The sequence below is a fragment of the Cololabis saira genome, chromosome 8, assembly GCF_033807715.1.
Source record: "Cololabis saira isolate AMF1-May2022 chromosome 8, fColSai1.1, whole genome shotgun sequence".
Lineage (NCBI taxonomy): Eukaryota > Metazoa > Chordata > Actinopteri > Beloniformes > Belonidae > Cololabis > Cololabis saira.
Window position 1 is genome coordinate 39,198,139 of NC_084594.1, and position 27,758 is coordinate 39,225,896.

Sequence of the window (27,758 nt, forward strand, 5' to 3'; positions counted from 1 at the left end):
TGTCCATGCAGCCCATTACAAACCACTCCTTGTTTTGGTTGGTTGTTATTTTTGAACAGTGTCAGGAGAATGCACAATTCATCATCATCATAAAGCAGATGGAGGAGGATGGGGAGAGGATGATCCATGCTATCTAAATTAGTTATGAGAAGAAGCTGCACTCTGAGAAAGAGAGCCACGCAAACCTGAGGAGACAGACTGATGTGATGACATATAAGGTGGCTAAATCTGCAACTATGGAGCAAAGCTTTTCTCCTGTCAAAGATCCTTTCTGCATTAATAGTTTGCAGATTTTAAGGTGAACGTTTTATTATCTCTTAAATTTCTTTTTTCTTTACTATGTCCCCCATCCTCTCTCTGATCTCTCTCATTTGATGTTTGTGTGGTTGCAGTTAAACAACGTACAGACAGACAAATACATCTGACAAATGTTCAGATGTATTGGCTCCCTGGAGATCAACATCCAGGATCTAAGGAGACAGATCTCTGGACACGAGCAGAGGAGCCAGGAGCAGGTGATGGAGTTCAGGATAGAGCACTCTATATATACAAGGGCGAAACTTTAGTTTCAGAGGTGGGGGGGACACAAGTAGGATGGGTAAATTTGTGCATGTAGCTGTAGCGTGGATGTGCAGTGTGGCTTTGTAAGACTATGTGTGTGTGTGAATGCGAACGATCAAACGATTTTAATATGCATTTACTTTTTTAGACACCAGGGAAAATGCTGGATCTGCATTATTGGCCAGGCTTGATTTTTCATTTTCAAAAGCTTGGGCACAGAAAAAACATAGGATTCCATTGACTCCTTGTTTATAATGGAGCCAAGGAAATTCACAGCACCACTTCTCTTGATCTTAAGGTTTTGTTGCTGAGATGTTGTTCTACAATCACTTTTGGGCTAACATGGTTGAGTTCCTGCCTGCCTGCACTTCTTCACTTGCGCCTGTCTCCACATATTTCTCCTATGAAATATGAACATAGATCATGTTCATTCCTTCCTTTCCTTATAAACAAACCAAAATCACCTAACCATTTACAACATATTAACCTACCTGCACTACAGTGCTACTGCTGCTGCTTTCCCCTGCCTCTCTCTGAGTTTGAGCCTGAGGTGTAAGTCCAACATTACAGTTAGTGAAGTAGCAGCAGAGGGAAAATGTGCTTTCCATACTCTATACAACACACATAACCAGAGGTGGGTAGTACTCAGTTACATTTGCTTGAGTAAGGTTTAAGTTTACACTTCTTCCTATTTAAGTTTACACTTCTTCCTACTCTTTTTTTGTCACATGTAAATCAATTTATCAAGTTTTGAAGGATGAAATTCCTTGTTTTGTTTTGTTTTCTTAAACTTCTCATGAAGTGTTGTTTCTTTTTTACATGTACAAAAATAAAATAGGTTTTGGATAAATTGTTCTTTTTAGTAGTTTTAGTAGTAGTTTTAATGCAAAGTACTGTGTGTGTGTGTGTGTGTGTGTGTGTGTGTGTGTGTGTGTGTGTGTGTGTGTGTGTGTGTGTGTGTGTGTGTGTGTGTGTGTGTGTGTGTGTGTGTGTCTACATCTTAGCTAGCTAGCAACAATAGTGTATAAAGTAACGTTGAGTAATATTTGGCTACTCATCTCTGCACAGCCTACCTGCAATACAGCTGCTGCTGCTTTTTTGTCCCGCTGCAAAAATGGATTTTAAACTGAGCTGCCGGCTCCTCTTCATTTCTGCGCCGCGTCCTGGCTGTCTGTCTGTGAAGGCTGATTTATGGTTCCGCGTTAAATCGACGCATCCTAAAGCCGCGTTTATACTTGCAGTTCAGAACGCGTACGCGAGACGCAGGATACGCGTGACGTCACGTCTCGCGTATCCTGCGTATCCTGCGTACATTTGACGCGTCGACGTGCACGTTCTCAAAAAGACACTGAACGCGTACGCGACCTGCAGTTCTCGCTCTGGCCGCTAGTATCGCTGTTCCCGGTCTGATCCCAGCTGGCACGATTATGCTGCTCTCCCCTGGAGAAAGTTCGCCGTGCATATATTTATGCAATATTTAACTTCCCCCCAGGGTTTCCGTTGTCCGGTAAAATATGCCGAAGTCCGGTATTTTATAATCTCTCCGGTCAAAATACTCACTGGTGCTGCGGGACTAGAGTCCCCGGGAGTACCGCGGATGGCGAGCCCCGGCCGCCGAGCCCCGGCCGCCGAGCCCCGGCCGCCGAGCCCCGGCGGCCGAGCCCCGGCGGCCGAGCCCCGGCGGCGGAGGTACGCGCCGAGCCTCGGTGCCTCCCGGAGCCGGGAGCCAGGAGTCAATTGACGGGACTTATTTTATTTTAAATACTCTGTTTTTCAATAAAAATACTATTGAATGACTTGCAAATGAATGAATGAATGACTTGGAATCATATTAGGAACAATACATTTTTTTACCATGTTAATCTTTCTTATATATTGACATCTACTTCTCCATATGAACCTAAAATTAACTGGATTTATTGTTTCGTCATTCTTGTTGAGATGGGTAAGGAGAATGCTGGATAAATTAGTCTGGAAAGACTATCCACTTTTGATAATAAGCAATAATAATAAGATAAGATAAAATAGTCCTTTATTACTCCCTCAACGGGGAAACTCACGTAGCAGCAACCCAGACACACAGGGAAGGGGGTAAAACAGTAATATAAATAAGTAATACACATTAAAAAAAGAGTAATAATAATAATAATAATAATAATAATAATGTTGTGGTTTTCTTTAGCTTCCTTCAAGGCTCCCAGAGCTTTACAGAGATCACTATCATTCATACACATCCTCCCGGTAGCTCCGTCTGTAGCCGCAGCTGTCCTGCAGACTGACGGGAGCGTGGCTGCCATATCGCGCCAAACGGCCCCTCCGACCACCACCAACATTCATACACATTCATACACATTCACACGATGTTATAATCTCCTACATCATCCAATATTGTCCTGTAAAAGTGTTCGTTTTTCTAATCTGCTACCGCTGCTGCTGCTACTACTTCTGCTACTTAATATAAGTAGCTTTTCCAACTGTTGCTCTGCTTACTGCCCCCTATCGGTCACCATCGGTATGACATGCTCTACTCGGGTGGTACGCGACGTACGCAGTGGAGCATGAACAGACACGTTCGCAGGGTACACAGGATACGCAGCCACCTGCGTAGAGTATATTCCCGCCTTAAAATAAGTCCCGTCAATTGACTCCTGGCTCCCGGCTCCGGGAGGCACCGAGGCTCGGCGCGTACCTCCGCCGGGGCTCCGCCGCCGGGGCTCCGCCGCCGGGGCTCGGCGGCCGGGGCTCGGCGGCCGGGGCTCGGCGGCCGGGGCTCGCCATCCGCGGTACTCCCGGGGACTCTAGTCCCGCAGCACCAGTGAGTATTTTGACCGGAGAGATTATAAAATACCGGACTTCGGCATATTTTACCGGACAACGGAAACCCTGGGGGGAAGTTAAATATTGCATAAATATATGCACGGCGAACTTTCTCCAGGGGAGAGCAGCATAGTCGTGCCAGCTGGGATCAGACCGGGAACAGCGATACTAGCGGCCAGAGCGAGAACTGCAGGTCGCGTACGCGTTCAGTGTCTTTTTGAGAACGTGCACGTCGACGCGTCAAATGTACGCAGGATACGCAGGATACGCGAGACGTGACGTCACGCGTATCCTGCGTCTCGCGTACGCGTTCTGAACTGCAAGTATAAACGCGGCTTTAGGCGCACTGTACGTTGCGCGTCGCCGCGTACCCTACGCCGTATTGCCTGCGTCGATTTAACGCGGAACCATAAATCAGCCTTGAGCAGCACTGAGGGGAGGAGGGAGGGCGGGGCTGCGGGGCTGTCAGTACCATCGCACAGAGTGTCTTGATGATTCGCAATTACAGGCTGAGCCTACCGTTAGTTTTTAAACTGTAAAAAGTGGGGGGGACAAAAACCTGATTTTGAAAAGTGGGGGGGACATGTCCCCCCTGTCCCCAGTGGAAATTGCGCCCATGTATATATATATATATATATATATATAAATAAATGTTCATTCGCCCTTGTCAAAATGAATACACAAGGCAATTAAAACCAATCAGGTTGTAGATGACTGAAGGTCATTTCAGACTTGGATCAAATCCCATCGGGGGCCTTTCTGTGTGGTGCATATTCTCTCCATCAGTTAGGGTTTTCTCTGGGTACTCCGGTTTTTCCTCACTCACACACAGATAAATATTGCTGTTTGTGTGTGTTAAAAAAGAAAACACAACATTTTTGGGCCCAACATGGTAATAACAGCCATTCATACAGGATAACATCATGTCTGTCCTGAAAAAGAAGAATCTGGACTTGTCAAGTCAAGTTTGTCCTGGAGTCGCAGTTGAAAGACTTAATAAAGCAGACTGAGCATCAGCAAGATGACGTAAACAGGATCCATCAGGTGGGTCTGTGCTTGATTCATTGATTATGAATCACTTTTTTAATTTTCCTATTTTTTTTTTTTTCATTATATACAAAAATCATATTGGTGATGAATGACAACTGAACAACCGTCATTCGGAGCTGCCCGGACAGACCGTCTATGGGGGACGGGTTCCTTTTCCTACCCTAACCTTAATCCCATTCGTCTAAAATTCAAGTCTTAGATTTATTTAATTTAAAGAAAGGGTTAAAAAGATTTTAATCTTAAAATAGGTATGGCATTATTTTTTTTTTTAGTCTTATTAAAAAACAAGGTTAAAAGTTCTTTATTTTGAAATAATTAAAATAAACATTACATACATTTTATAAAAAACAAGGTTAAAAGGTTAAAAATAATAATATAACTATTATATTTCATTCAGTATTCAAGGAGTTAAGATACTAAATGATTTATCTGTAAAGTTCATGGTCAAACAACCGGTAAAGACGGTTAAAGGAGGGTATAAAAAGGAATGGAGCCACCAGGATGATCATTCTGCTTCTGGCATTCGGAGCGACAACATCTCTCTCATGTATGATTTATCAAAGCAGGCCTCTACTCAATGTTAACTGTATTATATATTTATTTTATTATTAATTATTTATATATATATATATATATATATATATACATATATATATATATATATATATATATATATATATATATATATATATATATAAAAATAAATGTTCATTCACCCTTGTCAAAATGAATACACAAGGCAATTAAAACCAATCAGATGACTGAAGGTCATTTCAGACTTGGATCAAATCCCATCGGGGGCCTTTCTGTGTGGTGCATATTTTCCCCATCAGTTAGGGTTTTCTCCGGGTACTCCGGTTTTTCCTCACTCACACACACAGATAAATATTGCTGTTTGTGTGTGTTAAAAAAATTACTGCTCTTTTCAATAAAAAGATAAGTAAAAAAAAAACTGAAAAATGCAAAGATACAAAAAAAGAGACTAAAGGAAAAAGTTAGTCAGGGAGGCAACTAAGTGCTAACAAAAGTAAACTGAAGGACTAAAGGAACCCTTTGAAGGTACTGGTCACTCCTTGCATAGATCTAACCAGTTGGACCGCACGGCCCATGTCATTCTCCAGCAGACCTCGGAACCGCCTGGTACCGGCCCAACTGTAGCCTGGATTTCACTTGGGGTTTTTTTTCATCTTGATGAGAGTGTCAATGATTTAAAGAAACAACAACATTGCGTCAACATGCGGCAGCAATCAAGTTGCTTTTACCCAGCTGCAGCCCAGCCAATGAACTCCTACACGGAGGCAGACAAAAAGCGGTTGTTTTGAACACACAAAAAAAAATTCATCATTGTCGTCTTTAACAGTAAAATTCACTTTTCGATCTGCGCTCCTGGAGAACAGAATGCTCTCGAAAAAGCTTTGAAACCTGGTCGCGTCAGACCTATTTCGGGGTCTAGCTTTCCAACGAGCCCACCCTCGACCTTCTACGACTTTGGGAAGGGGGAGAAAATCTCAGAAAAAAGTTTAAATCTTAAATATCTCAGCTTCTGAAGGTCGTTGGTCTAGTTGGAGAGCCAGACCCCGAAATGTGTCCGACGGATTAGGGTTTCGAAGCTCTACGACGCTCCGTTCCGGAGATATAGGGCAAAACGTCCCCCCATAGGAAACGAATGGGCGCGAAAAGGTGTAAATATATTACTGTTTTGTCCAAAAACGACCCTCCAGAAAGTGTTTAGGAGCACGTTTCAGGTCATTTTTGGCGCTTTTGCATTAGTCTCACTTCTCCCCGGTTCTACCCGCTATGGCCCCGTTTTGCGCTTTCGCACTAGGGCTGAGACGTGTAGAGCCGCTCCAAGTCGGTACTTTTTTCTGTAACCATTTCAGCCAGGTTCTTAGCGGGCTGAGAAGGGACTATTTCTGAGGTCACCACCCTCCTCGCCACTGATTGGTCGGGGGGCGGGGACGTCACCACCCTCCGCGCCTCTGATTGGTCGGGGGGCGGGGCCGTCAGACGTTTGAATCAGGAAGCGGGAGTCAGAGCGAGGCGGTTTTATAATACATCCATGGAGGCGACCCGCGGCTCGCAGCGATTTTATTATAAAGCACAAAACGTCTGTTTGGTGATCCAACTCTGAGGTGCAGATGTTCATAAACCTGGTGACTGTCAAGAAAAAATTAAAAAAGCGATGTAGACGGGCTGTTTTACTCTCAGCCGCTCCGGCTCCAGCTGATTTCTGATCAGCGCTGACGTGAACAAAGGTGTTGCGCAATCGAGTACGTCACAGCAGCTTCACCCAAACCTGCCCGCTTCTCCCCTGGCAGTGCGAAAACACACAGTGGAACCGTGTAAAGCCGCGCCGAGCCGAGTCGGGCCAAGTAAGTCCTAGTGCAAAAGCGGCAATAGAGTTGTTTGATTCTCTTTCTGATGACTGATTTTTTGTTTCTTTTACCTCTATTTGGTTAGAGTAAGTATAACAAACATGGGAAATGTTGGACTCTTTAGTCTGGCCCCAGTGGTCCTTGGGATTCCCAGAATGGGTGTACCCAGCACAGCTTACTCCTGTGTGGTAAGTCAGGAGTCTGCTGTGCTGGGTACACCCATTTTGAAGAATGCCTAGGACCACTGAGGCACGCAAGCCCCCACGCCACGTCAAGGCAGAGTCCATGTGGAGGTGTTTTTTTTTTGTTTTCTTTTGTATTTTAAGTATTTTTTTTGTGTTTTTTGTGTTTTTTTAAAGAACAATATACATACAATACAACTATATGCAAGAGCAATCAACAACAATAAAAAGATGAAACAGAATAAATGTGAAAATAAGATGTCAAAATTAAAAATTTCAAACCTAAAACTACATAATAAAATAACAACAAAAAACACAGGTGGGGGAGGTAGGGTTGGGTGGATCAGACGATTACATCCTGCAACTCTTGCGCTGGAATGCGAACAAGGTTCTAGCAGGGATCTTTGCCTCAAGGCACTTTTCAAGGTACCTTGCATAGCCGTCTTTCAATTCGAGCCTTTTGTCCACAAAGGACAGCTCCTGCTTGGACCAGGCGACCTTACAGTTGGGGGGCAAATATCGTTGTACCTGCTTTATTATGACAGCAGGAGTGTTGTCCTCCTCAATCAATTGGACATCGTCCTCCTGCTCCATCACCTCCTCCTTCTCTTCCTCCACCACCTTTCTCTTGGTCCCTGGCCTCTGCACAGTTTGAGCCACCTTGTATGGTATATCATCATGCAGCCGCATGACGATATATTTCCCCACTTTGGGGAGCGAGTGGTTTCCCTGAATGTGGAGCGTTTGTAGCTGTTTTTGGCTGAGGGGCAGCTTCTCCATCAGGTCCATCAAGTCCCCATTCTCAATGAACGCCACACAGGAGAGGAAGACAAGCAGGGTTTTCTTCTCCTCTGAGTCCATTTTTAAAGGAAGGCGGCCCAAGCATTTTTCAATCCACGGCATCCCTTGCTCTCGGTACCGGTCGAGTCTTGCTGCGTAGCAGAGCCCTCTTTTTTCCACCTCAGCCAGTACCTCGAATCTAACTGCTGCCAGGCAGGAGACTTTCAGTGGTAGCGTGGACTTCTCGTACACTTGTACAAAGGACTTCTTGTCCCAACTCCATCATAGTCTCTTTCCCTGCCAGACCCGGATATATGGGAACCAACGAAGGCCCATCTCCTTCAAGCCCTTCTTCACACAATTAAGGGGGTCGAGGCCAGCCCTGGTGACAATGTCCTTGGCCTTGTCAAAGGTCCCCGGAAAGGGGAAAGCCCTTTTGTCAATTATGTTGGCCAAGAATGTCTCAACGGTAAGGCAGCCTGCCACCACAAATGGGCAGTTTTCCTCTTTTAAGACATCCATCGGAGGAATGGCACGGTCATCATAGACGTCCCCAAGGAGGACCATCAGCATCTCTCTGCCCACCACAGAGGGTGCTGCCCCCAGGGAGTCAGACAGCTTGAAGATGCGAGCAATCCTTCTTTGCTGTCTAACATCCCTGGTCCAGTTGGAAAGAGGCGGGCAGCACACTTCTGAGGTGGCAGCTGTGTGCGGTGCCAAGCCCAGGAATCCCCGCCTTTTCGTCAAGCTTTTTTCAGCTGACGCGGAGGTTCCCAGGCTTGCAAAGAGATGCCTGTCCTCATTGGCGAGGTTGTGGCCATGGATAATCTCCTCCACTGCCAATTCCGCCTGGTAGGCCTTCCAGGCTGCCTCAAACGTTCCACCATTGGTCCTGGGGACCAAAGACTGCCTCAGGGTATTATCGAGGTGCTCCAGGGACTGTTGGAGGACACGTGCAATGCCCATGTCATCCTCTGTGTCGATAAACGGCACTAGCAGAGGCCTTTCCACCAGCATGTCCACAACAGCATCCATGTTGAACAGATCCCTGGGATTCACATAGCTTGGCAAGTCAGGCCCCTCAAAGAGCCTGACTTGCTCCTGCCTACACATAAGAGGGACACACATCTTGGCCCTCATGTCCCCCAGATGATTCAGATACTCATGTGCCCTGTGCCACATGGCCTTTCCCAGCTCATGATTCATAAGCGCAGCAGCAACAATTACTCCGCTCACAGGGTGTTTGTAAGGCACACGCACATGTGTGTGGGGCGAGTCAGCGTAGAGCTGGACAAAGTTCAATCGTCCACGCCCAGAGTAGACCTCCATTAGTGGTTGGGTTAGGGTGAGTGCCAGGCCATCCAGATTGCTTTGGAAGTTTGCACACTCACCCAACGTCAGCGCCGGGAAGAGCTGCCCTCTGCTCCCAACCAGCTCCTCTAACCCTGGCCTGGACCAGAGGAGGTGCAGTTTGTCCCCTCTGGTTGGGGACAGGGTGAGGGCAGCATGGAGAGACAGTGACTGTACCGCCTCTTTACGCACAACGTCGTTCAGAAAGAACACATACCGTGACTTCTGTCCAAACTGTGTTATGGACAGAAGAACACGGTATTGTTCCTTAACATCTACCTTTTTGATGGCTTTGTCCAGAGTCCATAAAATAAAGTCTCTGTCCTGTTCTAAGACATTAAAAGCTGCTAGACTGCTAAGGTTGTTCTTCTGAACCGTCATGCGGGCCATGTCTTTTTTTGGTAGACCTCTCAGCTCCTCTGAGAATTTCTCAGTTATGGCGTTGAGGAGGTTGCATGTGACAGCTTTGGCCAGACATGCAGTTTCAAACATTGGGCTCTGATACTGACATGTCCAGTCCCTCGGAATTACAGTCATGTTTACAAACTGTCCATTACAGTGGACCAGGTAGCGGCCATGGACATTTTTCAGTGCCTTTAACCCAGCCTTGCTGCAGAGCTGAAGGTTGAGATGCTTTTTCAGCATTTGGTAGTGACTACTGAGTTGTTTTGGAAACACTTTAGGGAGTTTGAGGTAGTTCAGTGGCATTTTGATTCCACTGAGCTCCTTCAGCTCAATGAACAGGCCATCTACATCGTAATCATTCCTCAAAATCTCATCTTCCCAGTCATAAGTGGCTGGGAAGATTGGGACTTTTAATGCTGATGTCCTGAGGAAGTCCTCGAAACCCATGGACTCAATGGGGCCGGTGAGGCTGTCATTATTATTATTTGCATAAAACGATGCCATAGCACTACAGACAATGTAATAGGCTATAGTGCAGGCGTCACCAATCCTGGTCCTCGAGGGCCGGTGTCCTGCATGTTTTAGATGTTTCCCTGCTTTAACACACCTGATTCTAATTAATCATCGTCATCAGCTTGTCATCCAGGGCTGCACAGTTCTGTTAATGACACAGTCACTTGTATCATGGTGCAATGAAGCAGCGAAACATCTAAAACCTGCAGGGACACCGGCCCTCGAGGACCAGGATTGGTGACCCCTGCTATAGTGTGATAAATGGCTATCAATGCAGAGATAATGGCTATCAATGGAGAGACAATGGCTACCAATGGAGAGATGTTGCCTGCTCAATGATCTGCTGCAGAATGAGTTAGAGTTGGTTAGGATAGTGGGTGATAGTCATTACTGAAACACCGTACTTTGCTCACGGTGTCGTTTTCGCGATTGGAGCAAAGGATCATGGTTAAAAAGTGTTTTTCTTGAATAACTTTTGATAGGAAGGTCCTAGAGCTTCAGAACCTGCTCGCGTCAGACACATTTTGACATTTTTATCCACATTTTGACTTTTTCTCTTCACATTTTGACTTTTTATCCACATTTTGACTTTTTTATTCACATTTCGACTTTTTTCTCAACATTTTGAATTTTTCTCTTCACATTTTGAATTTTTTATCCACATTTTGCCTTTTTCTCTCCACATTTTGACTTTTTTACCCACCTTTTGACTTTTTTATCCACATTTTGAATTTTTTCTCAACATTTTGAATTTTTCTCTTCACATTTTGACTTTTTTCTCTTCACATTTTGCCTTTTTCTCTCCACATTTTGACTTTTTTACCCACCTTTTGACTTTTTTATCCACATTTTGAATTTTTAGGGTTAGGGTTAGGGTTAGGGTTAGGGTTAGATTTGCGTAGGGTTAGATTTGCGTCGAAGCTTTCGACGCAAATCACATTGGGCAAGCTGAGAGGATACCCTGCCTTGAGGAAGGGGTTCATCTCAGCTGTTTTTCAGGCAGTTGTTCACTAACGACACGAAAAGGAGTTCAAGATGAAGCATTCGGTCACGTGACTCATTCCGCTATCAAGACTGGTTTTGAAGCTGCTTTTTCTCCGTGCTTGGTGCAGCCATGTCGCTCGAGAAGCCCATGGGAACCCCCCCCACCGCACGTCAATCAAAGGTAGCTCTGTCCCCAGCTCCATCAGCAGAACCCCTCTGAAATACCTGGAGAACAGGCATCAGACGTGTAGAGCAGGATATACCCCGTTTAAGGACCACGAAAATACTTCTTCTTTTTTTTTTAGCCAGTCTGTAAATTTTTATTTCTGCTCTAAAGGTGGACCTAATAAACAGGGAGTCACTGGAGATCGTCTCGCTTTTGCAACCTGCCTCTATCGGCCAGTCGTGGAACTGCAACAAAACTCCACATGAGGCAAAATGCGGAAGTAAGATGATTGACGTTTGTTTCGAACCCAGCGACCACGTGATTTGTTTACAACGTCATATGATGTCAAACTTGCCTAGTGACGTAAGCAAGATAAAGGCTTAGAGCACGTCAATTACGGCTGGAGAGTCTCAGTTGACACAACGCTCTGAAGAGTACAGTCTAAAAAAACCTTTGAATAGAATAGAAATAGAAAAGAAAGCCTTTATTGTCATTATAATAATATAATGAGATTAAGCAGCAGCTCCATAAAAGTGCACACATGGCTATGTAAAAAAAAAAAAAAAGAAACAGACAATATAAATATATATACACTATGAAAATGAATGAATGAAAGAATATTGCACATAAATGAGTGAAAGAATATTGCGCATGAATGGATGGAAGAATATTGCACAGTATGAGGTAGCTTATGAGTTCAGAATGTTCCAAGAGGTCCTGGCTGCAGACCTCCACTGTGAGGTCGCTTCCGGTGCAGGCTCCACTGTCAGGCCGCTACCACCGCAGGCTACTCTCAAGCCACCGTCACTATCAAGACAGGAAATGCACGGGATACGTTTCAAAATAAAATCGCGAGTGCACTTCCGGTTGAATTGCTTTCCTCACAAAAGCATGAATTAGTAAAAATATGACGTAAAATCGATCAATTGCTATAGTATATATAAAATAAAGCTTTTGATTTATAGTATATATAAAATAAATAAAATACATATATAAAATAAAGCTTTTGATTTGGACAATTAAAGCATTAGCCTTTGTCTTTTTCAAAACACTTCTCATTAATGATTGCCATATATGTAGACTAATATACACTGCATTGCTTAACTGTACAACTTAGTCATTATGAAAAACAAACAGGGGGTGATATGACTCGGGGCTCAATTGTCTTTGTGGCCTACTATAAAGCTTAGGATCTTGAAAAGAGGTCAAATAGTTGATCAATGAAAACAATGTTGGGCAGGAGTAACATTGGTCAATGCATACATTTTAAGTTATTACTCATATTCATAAGCCAACATCTCATAGGCCTATACATTTTATTGTGTACTATACAGTATATACAGTACTTCACTGGCTTTTCATTATCATTTAACTTTGACTTTATTGCACTGCTGTTTTACTTTATTTGTTTTTCTGTTGTATTATTCTGTATTTTTATTCATAACCACCATAAATTTCATGTTTGGTTCTATGTCTATGCTAATTATGTTCTTGTGCTGCTGGAACACCTAAGTACCACTAGATACAACCCTAACTCTTGATATCTACAGTATCATCCAAGTGAAATATGTGATCAAAGAGAAAAACATAAAAAACACCAAGTCACAATATGATCAAATGTTCTGTAGCCCTTTATTTCCAAAACACAAGTCACTCATCTGTGATGACATTCACAGTAAGCCAAACTGTGTCTTTTGTCCACAATTTCTTCACAAAATGTCCACATGTCCTTTATGGAGTAAAATGTGAATTTGAAGGGCTCCAGGATTGAGTCCTTCTCATCGTCGTCCAGTTGTTCTGTCCAAACCCTCCCATACTGCAGAGCAGCCTCAGCCTGGTTCTCCTCCCCCATGCACAGAATATCAGGCAGGTCCACTCTGGCAGAGAACAATTGATCTTCAACCGAGTCTATGGAAAAAACAGAAAGATGTGTGTACCATAGCTGCTGCACCAACAGTATCTGACCAATAGATACTGTGAAAAAGCTTACCCCTTCCACTGGTGTGTCCTTGTCGGCAGGTCTGACTGAGACCTCAGCCTGCTGCTCTTCATCCTGAAAAGATATAGATAAGCAAAATGATCAGTTGTAATATTCAAAACACAAGCTCCAAAAAGAAAAAGAAAAGATCCCAGCAGTGCCCTCCTAGACATATTAGAGATCATGCAATCATCCAATCATGCATGATCTAGACCAGGGGTCGGCAAGTAAGTTTGGCCTCGGGCCAAAGTTTTTCGGAGCAACTGAATGGTGGGCCAGAACATCACATCAATCAGGCGAAGCGTGTTTTTTTTTCTACTAAACAAAACTTTTTCCCCCTTATCTATAGGCTACTAGTATTATTATACTATTATATCTTGTACAAAAAATTAATTAAAGAAAGTCATTAGTTTAAATAAAGTAACTTGAATTTGCTACAGACTGTTATTAGTGTGTTATGCTGCGTTCCATTTACCTCGGAAGTCGGAACTGGGAATGACGTCACAGCCCAGTTATCAGCGTTCTAGTTACAAAGTAGGTAAACAAGTTTGTATTTCGCATATACCACATGAAAAATGTAAATTACTCTATAGCAGCATATATATGCCAAACAATACTTGTATACGACTGATTTAGTGTGACCAAAACTAGAATGAAGTGCTACGAATTTTTACAGAGCTCTCTTCTACTGTTTACAACCGGGGCAGCCATCTTGGAATGTGAACTCGGGGGTGGTGAAGACTCTCCCACTTTCCCAGTGGGAAATCCCACTTCGAGGGGCATTCCAGTTGAAAAATCCAACTGGGAACTGGGAAATCCCCACTTCCGAGGACAAATGGAACGCGGCATTATTACTGCTTTAGCGCTACTCTGTGGCTGCGTTATGAAACCGCTTATAAGTAACTTGGTGATAATATTATTTTCTGCCAAGCTACTAACAAATGCAGTCCTTCTTTAAAATACACAGAACGACATGAAACACATGAAAAACCCATGATATGAACAGTAGCACAGTAGTCAGTACGTGCACACGTAGCAGCAGCTCTCTGTGCCTCTGTGTCTGCTGAAACGAGTGAGAGGATATGCAAATGAGGCGGATTTTCCGACGTATTTTTAGACATAATGGACGTTTTACCATTTAAAAGACCAACAGCAAAACTCAAGGTAAGTTATCAGTTGTATTTTTCACAGTTGAAACCACAACAAATACGTCTTACCATTTCTACAGCTTCAGGAGTTTTGCGGGAGTCTGTGCCTACGTTACTCCTGAATATTGGTGTGCACCTCTAATTAAGGCCCCCTATGCTACAGGTGACAGGGAACTATACAGAATTGTGTGCGTCCGGAATCATGAAGATTCTACTTTTATTTTATTTTATCTTTTCTAAATAAAGGCTATGAATTATCTATGAAATTGTCGTTTTTGTGATAGTAAATAATAATTAAAAAAAAAAAAAAAAGATTATTATTTTTTTTTTTTTTTTTTTTTAAATCAGATTTTCAATGTCATCTGGCGGGCCAGATATTATTGGAGGCGGGCCAATTTTGGCCCGCGGGCCGCCAGTTGCCGACCACTGATCTAGACACTTTATTTTTAAATTGCAGACAGAAGGTTTGACCTCAACTTGTGAATGGCATATTCTTTAAAGTGACCCGACAATTGCAGTACAATTGGAAAAAAGATTGGTAAAAAAAAATAGGGAAATAGAAATGCTGGTTTCTGACCTGAAACAAAAGACAAACTTAGATGGAACTCAAACAAAATTTAAATCTGACCTCAGTTATGTCATCCACCTTCCTTTTCATCAGCCTAAACACTGGTGGCACCTCACCTCGCAGGAGGGCTTTTGATGCATCTGTCCAGTGGGCGAACAGCTTTCCATGGCTCAAAAATGATTAAACAATAGAAATAAATAAAACATTTCTTGTAACAATTTCAAGTCAATATCAAAATCTTTGCAGTCTCACCTTCCAAGGTCAAAATTTTCCATAAGGATGATACACCACCAAAAGTGGCATGTCCGTCTGAAAAGTGAAGATAAAAAAACAAAAGCCTCACACCATGTCATAATAAATGTTTTGTTGTAATTTTGAGCTTACTTTGATTGCATGAATCAACTTACAATAGAAAAGTCATAGGGAGCATCCAGTGTGGTGTAAAAGGCATTCTAGGAATAAAACATAGTAATTTTAATTTAATGATGATATCTGTAACACACACAGAATTGCACAAATAATGAATATATAATAAATAATGTCTACTACCATCAACATGAAGATGCCACAGTCAATCCCGTATGGTTGTCGTGGAAAACCCTAGATATCAGAAAGAAGTCAATTATGTAATTATTGTTTTACAGTAATAAAGTATTCAACTATTAATATATACATACTTTATACTCTTACCTGAATTTGTAATCCAGTTTTCTCTGTCCAGTTGCCAGGATTTAGTGACTGGGAAAGGTTTCTACAAGACAGTTGCATTAAAAAGATAAATAGTAGTAAATAATATAATTATCAATATGGGCTCTTTTCACATGCATCACTGGTTCCGATTCAGGACAGACAATGACAACACAAACCAACATGTAACATGCGGTAATTTGCATCATTAATGACTTCTATAACGTTACTATTTTACGGCACCTATATTGATCAAGAACACAAGAAACCATGCATTTACTTTCTGTGTATAAGCAAAATCAGCAACTCACCGCTACTCTGGACATAGATTGACTCGCTGGTGTCCCTCGATTTAAATGGCAGATGAAATCGACATTTAAACGTCTTCACTCCCCCCTGCCCCGCCCCCCCCGCCCCCAAAAAAAGTCCTTCCTCCCTGTCCTGACCGTCCTGACAGTGGAGGCGTCCTGACAGTGGAGGCGTCCTGACAGTGGAGGCCTGCACCGGAAGCGACCTCACAGTGGAGGCCTGCAGCCAGGTGCCTCTCAGAAAATCTGGTTGGTTTTCCAATTAAAACTGCTGTCTGCGAGCGCTGGATTAAAATCACAGCACAACCAGAATGCACAGTCTCTTTGTATTTTGGCTGTGTTAATAATTACAATGTAATGTGAACATACTTTGGGTGGACAGATAAATGTTGTCCCCACCGAGGATAAAAATAATTCAGCAGAATAGAGGGTAGCACGTGTACCTGCAAATCGCACCCTGGTTATATTTAAACTAACGTAATACTAACGTAATACTAATATCAGAGTGCATTCAGTGGTGTATGCACTGTAATGAGACTAATCATAGTACAAGAAAAACATTCTATGCATAGTCAGTATTTTGGGACTTTGTCTTCTTTGATTGTTTCTTTTTTCTTTTTTATGTATAGAGACATATTACAGTGATACATGATGGGGATGACCTCCCCAAATCCACAAAAACATGTCCTTTCTGCAAATACAGTGGATCTGGAACTAATCAGGTGGAAACCACATTAAGGGCCATTCCTCAGTGAGGCACAAAGGTATTACTTTTGAAATGTAGTTATTAAATACACTGTAATTAAGGGTTCTGCGATATGACCCCTTATCGTTCATACTTTATATTAACATTTAAAGTAAATATGCTCTATGAATATAAGAGTGACATTATTTTGTTGTTATTAAGAGCATATCTTGTCTTTTGATTTTAAAATCACTTGTATAAAACTCAGAGATAGGATGCTTTATGAGTCGGTCATATTATGTATTTAGTAAGTAAATGTTATTTACTTTACTGTTATGCCTCTTTCAGAGTTCACAATCATGAAGTGTGGATTGGGTTGTCGAAAGACAACTCACTTCCACTGCCTGTATTGCCAAGCAACTATAATTAACAGGGCTCAATTTTTAAAACATCTTATGGACCACGGTCGTATACCTCCAGAATGTCCAGCGGCTCCTAATCCGGCCACCATGGCCCCTCCACATCCTCTACGGGCCACTGTCACCTCTCCACATCTTCCACGGGCCACTGTCACCTCTCCACATCCTCTACGGGCCACTGTCACCTCTCCACATCCTCCAGAAGCCACTGTTACCTCTCCACATCCTCCACGGGCCACTGTTACCTCTCCACATCCTCCAGAAGCCACTTTCACCCCTCCACATCCTCCACGGGCCACTGTTACCTCTCCACATCCTCCAGAAGCCACTGTTACCTCTCCACATCTTCCACGGGCCACTGTTACCTCTCCACATCCTCCAGAAGCCACTGTTACCTCTCCACATCCTCCAGAAGCCACTGTTACCTCTCCACATCCTCCACGGGCCACTGTTACCTCTCCACATCCTCCAGAAGCCACTGTTACCTCTCCACATCCTCCACGGGCCACTGTTACCTCTCCACATCCTCCAGAAGCCACTGTTACCTCTCCACATCCTCCACGGGCCACTGTCACCCCTCCAAATCCTCCACGGGCCACTGTCACCCCTCCACACCCTCCAGAGGCCACTGTCACCCCTCCACATTCTCCACGGGCCACTGTTACCTCTCCACATCCTCCAGAAGCCACTGTCACCTCTCCACATCCTCCACAGGCCCCCAAACAGACAACCCTGGCCCCTGAAGACCCCAAACAGCAACCAGTAATCTCCACTGGCAAGCGGAGAACAGTAATTTGTCCACACTGTCAACTGAAGTTAAACACTAAAAATTTAAAAAAGAATGTTTTACGGAAGCATACAATTGGCTTTGAAACGGTTACCAGGGACAGATTTTTGGCATGCAAGTGTGTGGATCCTAAAAATGGGGTGTTTGCTGTTGAGAAGTCATTTTGTGCTCCAACAACACCAATCCATGTGGTAAAAAATACTTGGGGGCCCACACCAAAATTGATGTGCGAGGTGGAACAATGTTGTCGCAATGCTGACTTTGCTGTGAGGTCGAGGATGCTCCCTTTTGAATGTCAGCATATATGTCACAATCGGTAGGTTCTTTTCGATCCCCAATAGACCACAGAAGCAGGTGGAAGGTTACGACACTTTATTCAATAGTGAACAACAAGTAATATATTTCCGGCTCACTGGAGTAAAAGAAATCTGGGGGTTAAGATCTGCCACCAATAATATTAAAAAACAACAACGGGAGGAGGGGGCTCAAATTAAATAGCTTGGCCACCAGAATTAGACTGAGACCTAGATACACCACTGCAAGAAACCAATCTCAGAATCAAATAAGGATCACGGCATTAGCCAATGGTAACCAAACAATAAGTTTCCAAAACACATGCAAACACCATTAAAAACAGGTCTCGTGAAACATCTATAGTGGCCCCAAACCCCTTCAACCCCCCTCCCTACAATCAAATCTCGTATCCCCCAGATAATGATGTCAGTCAGTGGCCCCTAAAACAAATAAGAATTAAAAATACTCAGCCGAGATAATATAATAAAAAGGACAATAAGTAAAACTCTATGATAAAAGTCAGTGTTAAAAACCCGTGGCCATACAATGAGCCAACAGTCTGTACTGGCCCGCCCAGGGCCTACAGTCTCTGCGCGCCTGGCTGTGTGCGCTGGGGGAGCTCTGGCGTCCCGCACCAGGAAAACAGACGTGGGATCAGTCCGGCAGGTGAGGGGGCGTGGTCCGGCAGACTCTCAGGAAAGGAACAGCGTCGGCGAGTCAAACCAGGCTGGAAGGCAGGAAAAGAGTGCAATCAGTGGACTGAGTTATGAGAAGTTACACTCACTCGTGTTCAAGCTCCAGGGTAGACCGTTCCTCTATGTGAGAAAATAGAGAGCGATGTTCCCGACAAATGAGGTGATCAAGCGGGGGTCCTCTCAACGTCCAGGAAGGCAAGCAGGAATCTCCCTCTGCGTTCAGCCTCCAGCGCTGTCGGTCTCTCTGCCGTGCGTTCAACCCCTGCGCCGCATCTGTTTCCCCTTTTTATCACCGCTGTCTCCACCTGAGAGCCTTGATTGCAAGATTTGCTTCACCTGTGAAGAGAGCACAACAAGGGAAGACACACCCACCCCTGCGCAATTATCAGCCAAGTCCCAGTTGAATTGCTCTCCTGCACACAGTTCACTGTCCACAGTGTTTTCAATAAAAACAGTTAAAATCACAGTTCAGTCGCCGTCAGCCGCGACATATACAGTCATTAATGTTCTGCCCACGTGCACACAAACCAGCAGTGGATTTGCCACAGGAGGCCTTGGTGGAAATGGTGGAAAATAAGTGGTTTGGAGAGGATCGCAAAGCCAGTCTCCTTCAGCGTCAACAGGAGGCAGATGCTGCAGGCGTGCCCCTGTCTGTTAATCTTTCTGTTGGTGGCCCATCCACAAAATATCACATTTCTGTTTATGAGCCTAAGGTGTCATATTATTCTAGGCTTGGAAGGGTTGTGGCAGCATACAACAGCAAGCAGACGAGCTGGCATTGCCCCTGTTCTAAAGCTAGGCATTCATGTGTACATAAATCTGTTGGAAAATGGCATCTTTTTTCAACACAAAGGGAGCTGTTTAAAAGGGTTAAATCCACAGAACAAGACATTTCACCACAGACCACCACAGATGAAATGGACACAAATGAAAAGAAGCAAGGGTCTTATCCACCTAATGACCAAGGAGTAGCCAAAATGCTAAATTACCTTCTTTCCTATAAAAAGTTACCTGCTGAACTCCCCAAGACTGTCATACAACATTCAAGAGATGGAAAGCTGTTGGGTACCTTGCCAAAGCACCTGATACCAACAGAGTCCAAATGCAAGGAGTGTGATTACATACTCAGTGACCCTCTACTCATCACTTCAAAAGGGAGGATTCTAATGACCACAGGCATAGTTGAAGGTGAGAGGTTTGAATGTTCGATTGATTCTAGAGTTTTACATCTTTATCATACAGTAAGGTTTCCCCCAAAAAAGAAAAGGAAAAAATGTACTATTACTCTTAAAAGGCCTGCATGCAATTTTACCTTTTGGTTCAATTTTCTTATTAGGCATTTCAACCTACACCAAGTCATGCATGAAGTGTGGCATGTTGTACAGATACCAAGAGTGGGATGAAGGTCTTCACAACTTTGATGACCACATAATCCTGTCTGTACACTTATGCCTCACAATAAGGAATGCATTACAGGTGAGAACTAAAAAATGTGAAAATAGTTAATGAAATATTTGTCACAGTACACGATACACACGCACACACTTATTAACAAGCCCATTTGTTCACATCCTTCTCAGACAAGATAGCATAATTTTGACCAGCAAATAAATGTGATGAGAAATGTGTGTGTATCGGATGAAATACTGTGAAGCATGCTTCGTCTGCACTTAATGCATCATTTCTGGAGTCCTTAAATGTCAAAATAGAGTTGTTATTTCAGAATGTCAATCTATCAAAAGATGATGTATATTTCAATTAGATTAATATTGCATTTCCCCTGTCCCTCATTTTTCCAGAGACATACTGCTGTCAGCAGAGTTGTTGAGATCATTGAGGCAACTGAGGGAGTGTCGTTCCCGAACAAAGAAAGGGTATCTCCATTTTGAGGCCCTTACTGAACATGATTACAAGTTTGCTTGTGTATCATGTGGATACAGTCCAGCTGTTGTCGTGATGGACCTACACAAGAAAGGTGTTTTCAATATGCCATGTAAGTTTGACAAGTTTTTGGTTCTCATAATTCATAGAATTAAATAAACTAACAAAACTAATCTCTCTGAATTATTAAACTGAACAGTCACAGGGTTTCCACATGTCCTGGACTACCTGGGAATTTATAAAGTAGTTTTCGAGTTAAAAAAAAAAATTGAAATGTATTGAAATTTAACAATGTCCTCTAAATAATCCATGTTGTCCAGGAAATGCCTCATTTTATTTCTTTTTTTTCCTTTCTTGTTTTTTACCTCCTTTATTACTGTTAAAATAATCAAAAATGACACAATGTACTTGACATTGTTTTTCAAGTTGGGAGAGCCCAGATTAAGCTAACCAGGATTTAGAAAAAAAAACAGTATAATTCACTCAATTATTTTGTACTATAGACATCTAAACACCAACTTTTCCTTAAACAGCCAGTGACATCGAGGGGCCACCCCAAGACTATGATGGACAGGGGGACATCAACAAATTCTGGGATGCTGTTGCCACAGAAATCATAAGTCGGGGTTTCATGACATGTAAGTCATGCAGAAATGCGTTTTAGAGAGCAAAATGTTATGTAAATAAGTGTGTGAATTCATTGAATGTGGTCCCTTAAACATTAGTTATTGTTTCCCAAGGCGGTCGAAAGAATCCTTTTATCGTGCCCCCAAGCTACCACAACTGGGCTCCATGGATTGGCCAACATACTAGACAATCCACAGTAGTCCTGAACACAGAGCATGGCAAATTCCAAGCACCTAAAACAACTACTGACGTTGATGACCAAATGTCTAGTGACATGCAGGTAACAGAAGAGCGCCTAGCTGATGAACTCATTAACTTAAAGGTGAGTTCTAAAAGTGAAATAAGATTTCTGAAATAAATGTTGTGGCACTATAACAAACAAAATATGCTTAACATAAACATTGACTTAGAAATGCTTTTGTACAACAGGTAGAAGAGGTGAGAGTGCTTTGCAAGCAGTGTGGTTTGGACAGCAAAGGCTCCAAGATGGATCTTGTCCTCAGACTGCGTGAGAAGATGTCCAACAGGGTCACGTACAACAAAGTTTTTGAGAAGGTCTGGGGTGCCTCTGGTGCATAAAATAAAATATTACATTTAAACAATTTTGAAGTAATTTAATCCCTGAAAATGTACAGCACATAAGTATTACTAAAAACAATTATGTTGTGTTATAGGTGGCTGCGCTGTAATTACATGTCCATGTGGCATTGTGTGCTCTGTCAAATTCAATATACGAGCAGAGAGTCCACGTGACTATATGGACATGTTACTGTCATGGAAACACTTTCCCAACATCATCGTCTATGACTATGCAAGGGGTCTGGCGTTACATGGCAACCACAGACAACCAGGGACTTTCCATCCTTTTCAAGGACTGTTGGTGGAGCCTAATGTGGAGAACATAAAGCAGGCTTCAGAGGGAAAACTGACTGTTAATATGTCTTGGTTGAAGCATCCCAAGGTACCAGCAGATGATGATGGCCATCCTCTCACTGGGTCTTCAGAACATTTTGTTCTTAGCGATGTGTTCCACCAGGACAACAGCAGAGATGACAGGGATGTGCTGAGAAAGATCTAACACGTGCCTGAGCTTGCTGGTTATATCAACAGTCAGTGTGTGGAGCAGCTGTTTTCAGGAATGAAGAAAAACATTTATTTCCTGAACATGACAACACCCTCAACCCATATATTTCTCCAAAGAAATATACTGCACCACTACAATGTGGAAAGGAACAAGAAAGCAGAAGAGGAGTATAAAAAGCTTGTTCCAGAAAATGGGGTGATGCAGTTGGACAGCTGTGGAAGACTCATGTTGGGTATGCTGTTCCTTTGTGCTTTTTTCTCCTTTAACACTTGTCCAAACCTGGAAACAATATAAATATGGAAGCCTCTATATATTTTTGCTGTGTTAATGCCAATGCCATGAAATTTGGGATTTTTGTATAGAATTCCAAAATTGTAATCTCAGTTACAATTATAGATTTAAATTGTGTTGTGCACCAATTTAGCACATGGCCTCCAGTTTAAGTTTGTTATAGTGGTGCACAAGGATTAATGCCTTTTTTCTTTTATGCTGTTATATCGGAAAGAAATAACCTAATTTCATTGAACAGCTCCTTCCCTACAACCTGTGATGTCTGCTACGTCTTTTGGCTGCGATGGAGGAAGTGAGGAACAACAGAATTGTGAGTCAGCTGCTCTGATTGACATTAGGTTTTATTTGAACTTTGAAATATAACACATTTTTTCTGTGTTCTTTCAATTAGTAAACAATGACAAAGAGCAGACAGACTTCACCAGTCTTCAGAAAGTCAAGCCAAACAAGGCATGCTAGGGTCAGGAGTTTCAGAACGTGCAAAAAAAAAAAGGTGATATATAGCAAATGTACTATGAATTGTGCTTACTATTAAAAGGTACAGTTCTTGATTTATTTTGTCTTCCCCTTAGTTAATGGATGTTTTGGATAAGACCAAAGACCCAAATGAATACCTGGCATTTGTGGACAATGTAGTCCTCACTCGATCAGACTTTTGTAGTCTGGGATTAACTGAGGACATGGACGGAACAGTAAGAATCAAGACCATACTGTCTTTATGCTAATGATGCTTATTGATTATGTAAGTTAGTTTAAATGTAACAATTTTATAACCCATGTGTCTATATTCTGGCAGATCCTGAACAGCTGTCTCAAAGTTATAGAAAAGGTAATGTTTGTAAAATATTTAAATTAAATGGAATCAATACACACAATTTATTTTCTAACAATAATGGATCAACTATATCTGTTACAGAGAGTGTTTGCAGCGAACAGCTATGTCATAGCAGCTTGGTTTCCACCAGTGTCCTTGAACCCTATGGATCACCTGCCGGTAATTTCTTTATTGATTCTTCAATATGTTAGCTTTTTAGTTTTTAAATAATTAAGTTATTCTTTTAATAAAGTAAGTACTCACATTTTATATTAACCTATTTCCTCTCTAGGCAAATGCAGCAACTCTGCAGTGCATTCTGCTCCCAGTTTGGATACCTGGACACTGGACTATATGTGTACGTAAATTTAGTTTAAGGCTTTTCTGTTCAAACTTACTATAAAACAAATTTTCCCATTGCCAATCTAATCATTGCCATAATTGCAGTGCACATCTCTACGTCTTTAAGCATTGCCTGTAGTTTTCTGTTGTGTTCTGTACAAGGTCAACCTTAAATGTCATAAGAAATGTGCATCCGTTCATATTCTAACACTTTTAACAGATAATGAAACCACAGAAAAGGGAGATTTTCTTTCTAGATCCCCTTTATGGCATTGGCTGGAGAGATGGCAGTCGAACCCTACCATTCAGGTTTTTCGGGCAATAAGATTTTGTTCCATCTGGATGGTGGTAGTTCTGTTTTAGACCACCTGTCCTTTTTTCTTTTTTTCTTTTTTTTCAATCTATGGTTCTGTTTTATATAAACTTTGTTTTGGCACATGAATGTATGAGACACAGTTCCTATTTAAAGCTGAAAAGCGATAGAAACAGAACCATAGATAAAGCAGGGCAGTTCTGTTTGAGCCCTTTATGACAAGATTCTTATAACCCCCGAGTTCCCCGGGATGTTTTTTAAACTTTACATTACATTTACTTTTCCAATACACTGTTTTCACAGAACTATCACTCAGACCCTGTCCCCTGGACCTTGGAGGACTTTTGGTGTAGATGATAAGGTATTTCTTTAAGTAACTCTGATTAACTGTACCACTTGATCATCATTCTTTCATTAAAATTGTACATATTGGTCATACCACAGGGCCTACAAAAGCAAGGTTCATCCAACAACTGCGGCGTGTTTGTTTTGATGGTAAGATGTTGACTGTTCAGTATGTTTTACTGGTCAAATTTGTGTAGGAACGTTTTTCAACTTATGATGTGACTTGATGGCAGCCTCCTCTAAATCCTCAAATATATTCCAGGGGGTGTCATAAATCAAAATTGATCAAACTAAATCTATTTTTTTTAATTTTATTTTATTTTACAGTATGCGTTTTATGTGACGATGGAGGCACAGTGTGACTTCACCGAGGTATGCATAAATTATGACAACATTTCATCACTTGTAATTGTGTTTTTGCGATACGATCCAACACTTTAATAAAATCAAGTCATATTTTTTGTTGATTGTACTGTAATGGATCCACTTTAGACAGTTGGTTGTCCTTGCATTATTTTATGTTATAATGTAACAGCCTGTATGTCCAAGACACATTTCCTTTGGGACAAATAAATAATCTTGAATCTTGATCCTGATTTCCCAGTTGATTCCATCCGTCAGACTTCTGCTACCAGTCAGGAGGAGCCTGTCAGTCTACCTGTAGCCTGCATGAGAAACATGATTCCAGTGTGTTTTGGAAATGACCATACAATTGTGTTATTTGTAATTTATTTATTTATTTCCAAAGGGAAACATGCATCAAATCAGGAGATGGTGGTGCCTGGTTCTCCTGGAAAACCTTCCGATGATGTAAGTGTTTATAACATTATTAAGGCTTCACTTTAAATTGTAACATCAATAGTCTCAATGATAATTATATGACTACATATTTTTAATAATGCATGGATATTATTGACTCACACAGATCTAAAGAGGAGATGAGCAAAAGCAGAAAAAGACGACTAGAACCTAAAAGAGCACTGGTATGTTGTATGATTAGTGGGATAGTTCTTAACCAATGTTTAAAGACTTGTATAAAGACATTACTTCAGGATGGCACTCAAATACATATTTTTGAAAACTTAAAAAAACTCCATGTGCACAACAGTGTTGAGCCTAGGTGTCAACTGGTGCAGAAAGAATGAGTGTTAAAACATTGTAGAATATTTATGGTACACTTCTAATACACACACTCCATTTGTACATATTTGCGATGGATCTGCTAAATTTTGTATCTTGTTTATTTATGAGTATCAACAATGGGACGCAGCTGTATTGTGGGCTTGTCTATCAGCATCTGAGGATTTAAATACACACCTGATCAAAACTGTAAAAAATGTTATGTACTACAACGTTAAACAAAATGCCACTGTAATGATGGACTGTTTACAGATGGCACTGGACACCCAGGATGAAGACCAGCCATGTGCCAAGAGGCCTACCAGCTCTCCGCCAGAATAGTTTTTGGGAAATAGAAACACATGTTCTGTCTCGTGTTTTTAGTTACTTAGGTCAAAGGTCAAAGACTGACCATTTCAAAAATTGTTATTATTATGATTGTTGTTGTTCGTATTGTCATTATTATTATTGTTGTTGTCGTTTTGATTGTTGGTGTTGTTGTTTATTGTGATAAATACACATTAAAATATATGACTTTTTTCATAATTTCAATGAAAAATGATGGTTGTTTAATGTTTCATTTAATAATGACTAAAACCAAAGATTAAGTTAAATGAAAAATGATGGTTGTTTAATGTTTCATTTAATAATTACTAAAACCAAAGATTAAGTTCATTAAAAAATGACTAAAACCAAAGATTAAGTTAAATGAAAATGAAAAATGATGGTTGTTTAATGTTTCATTTAATAATCACTAAAACCAAAGATTAAGTTCATTAAAATATATTACTTTTTTCATAATTTCAATGAAAAATGATGGTTGTTTAATTTTTCATTTAGTTCATTGGATTAAAATCCCTGCATTTCGCCATATTCATAAATGGCTTCTTGTTGGTGGGGGGCGGGTTCACACGTCGAGGGGGCGGGGTCAATCGGTGAACCCCGCCCCTTAACGTGTGACCCCGCCCCCTCAACGTTGAACTCCGCCCACATTGAGGGTCTGTGGGCCTGCAGTCAGGGATACATGGCTCAACCTGCGCCGTCTTCCCGGGGGAGAAGACTGCAGCTTTGTTGAGAATTACGCTGGATGAAATAAATCATTTAGGAAGATAAATGTTGGTTTAATAGATGAAATATATCAGTTGTAGCTACGCCTGTTAAGAAATTACGGCACGCGTCGCCGCGTACATCGACGCAGAGCCTACGGCGTAGGTTACGTAACATACGCCGTAGGCTCTGCGTTGATGTACGCGGAACCAGAACTGCGGGCTGGGACGCGGGCTGGGGAGCGGGCTGGGAGCGGGCTGGGACACGGCTCCCCGCGGGCCGGGAACCCGCCGATGGAGCGTCCAAGCGTCCAAGGGCTGGAACGCTCCCCCGCGGGCTCGGACGCGAGGCTGCCGCTCCGCCCGCCGACGTTACTGTTGATGGATTGTACCGTAGACCACTGCTGCTTCTGTTTTACATCCATTATTAAATAAATGGATGTAATAATAAAAGAGTCTGCTAACTTAACCGCCGTCTTCAACGCTCCGTTGTTTAAAAACGGCGCGCTTCCGTGTTTATTCTGCTTTGGTTGTTCAGTAACCCCGCCCCCAGCCCCCGACGTAAACTGGTTCTTTGAGCTGGCCCAGCAGCTCAAAGGGGCAGGCGTAGCACCAGTTTTGAGAGCCAGGAGCCGGTGCTTAAGCTGTGTAAAACCAAAGAACTGGTGCTAAGTCTGGCTCTAGCCCAGAACCAGCCCTGGAACCAGCTTGGTGTAAAAGGGGTAACAGAAAGACCCTGCTGGGCCTGGGAGTCGAACCGGGGACCTTCTTGCTGTGAGGCAACAGTGCTAACCACTAAGCCAGCGTGCTGCATAAGAGAAAAAATTTTAACATCAACACGTTTGACAATCTAGCGGACTGAATGTTTAAGGTACATTTCAACGAATCCATTGATACCAAATACATCATGCTGGCTGACCGGGAAAGGAGTGAAAAGTTGCAAAGTTGAACTGTGTTGTGCCCGCCCATATGCCCATCTGAACTTATAAAATGTATGAACATTTTGTGATTATGAGGACCTGTAAAACCAGACTTTGCCCCTTCTTCCTGAAGTCCTGCGACCCCCTGCTGCTAACTCCTGGTTATCTCGGCCTGGGTCGAGATAGTCCGTTTACGACCCCCACTGCATGGCTGGAGATCAAAA

The 27,758-nt window shown here is 42.3% G+C and overlaps 1 long non-coding RNA gene and 1 pseudogene across 1 annotated transcript; one reads left to right on the forward strand and one right to left on the reverse strand.

Annotated features, from left to right (window-relative positions):
* Positions 1–15,284: 15,284 nt before the first annotated feature.
* On the reverse strand, positions 15,285–15,628 carry LOC133449609 (uncharacterized). The gene is made up of 3 exons (XR_009783053.1): positions 15,568–15,628; positions 15,427–15,477; positions 15,285–15,329 (listed from the first exon to the last, which is right to left on the reverse strand). It is a non-coding gene; the product is annotated as an uncharacterized LOC133449609 (long non-coding RNA).
* A 1,438-nt stretch (positions 15,629–17,066) lies between these two features.
* On the forward strand, positions 17,067–23,094 carry LOC133449177 (uncharacterized; annotated as a pseudogene).
* The last annotated feature ends 4,664 nt before the right edge of the window (positions 23,095–27,758 follow it).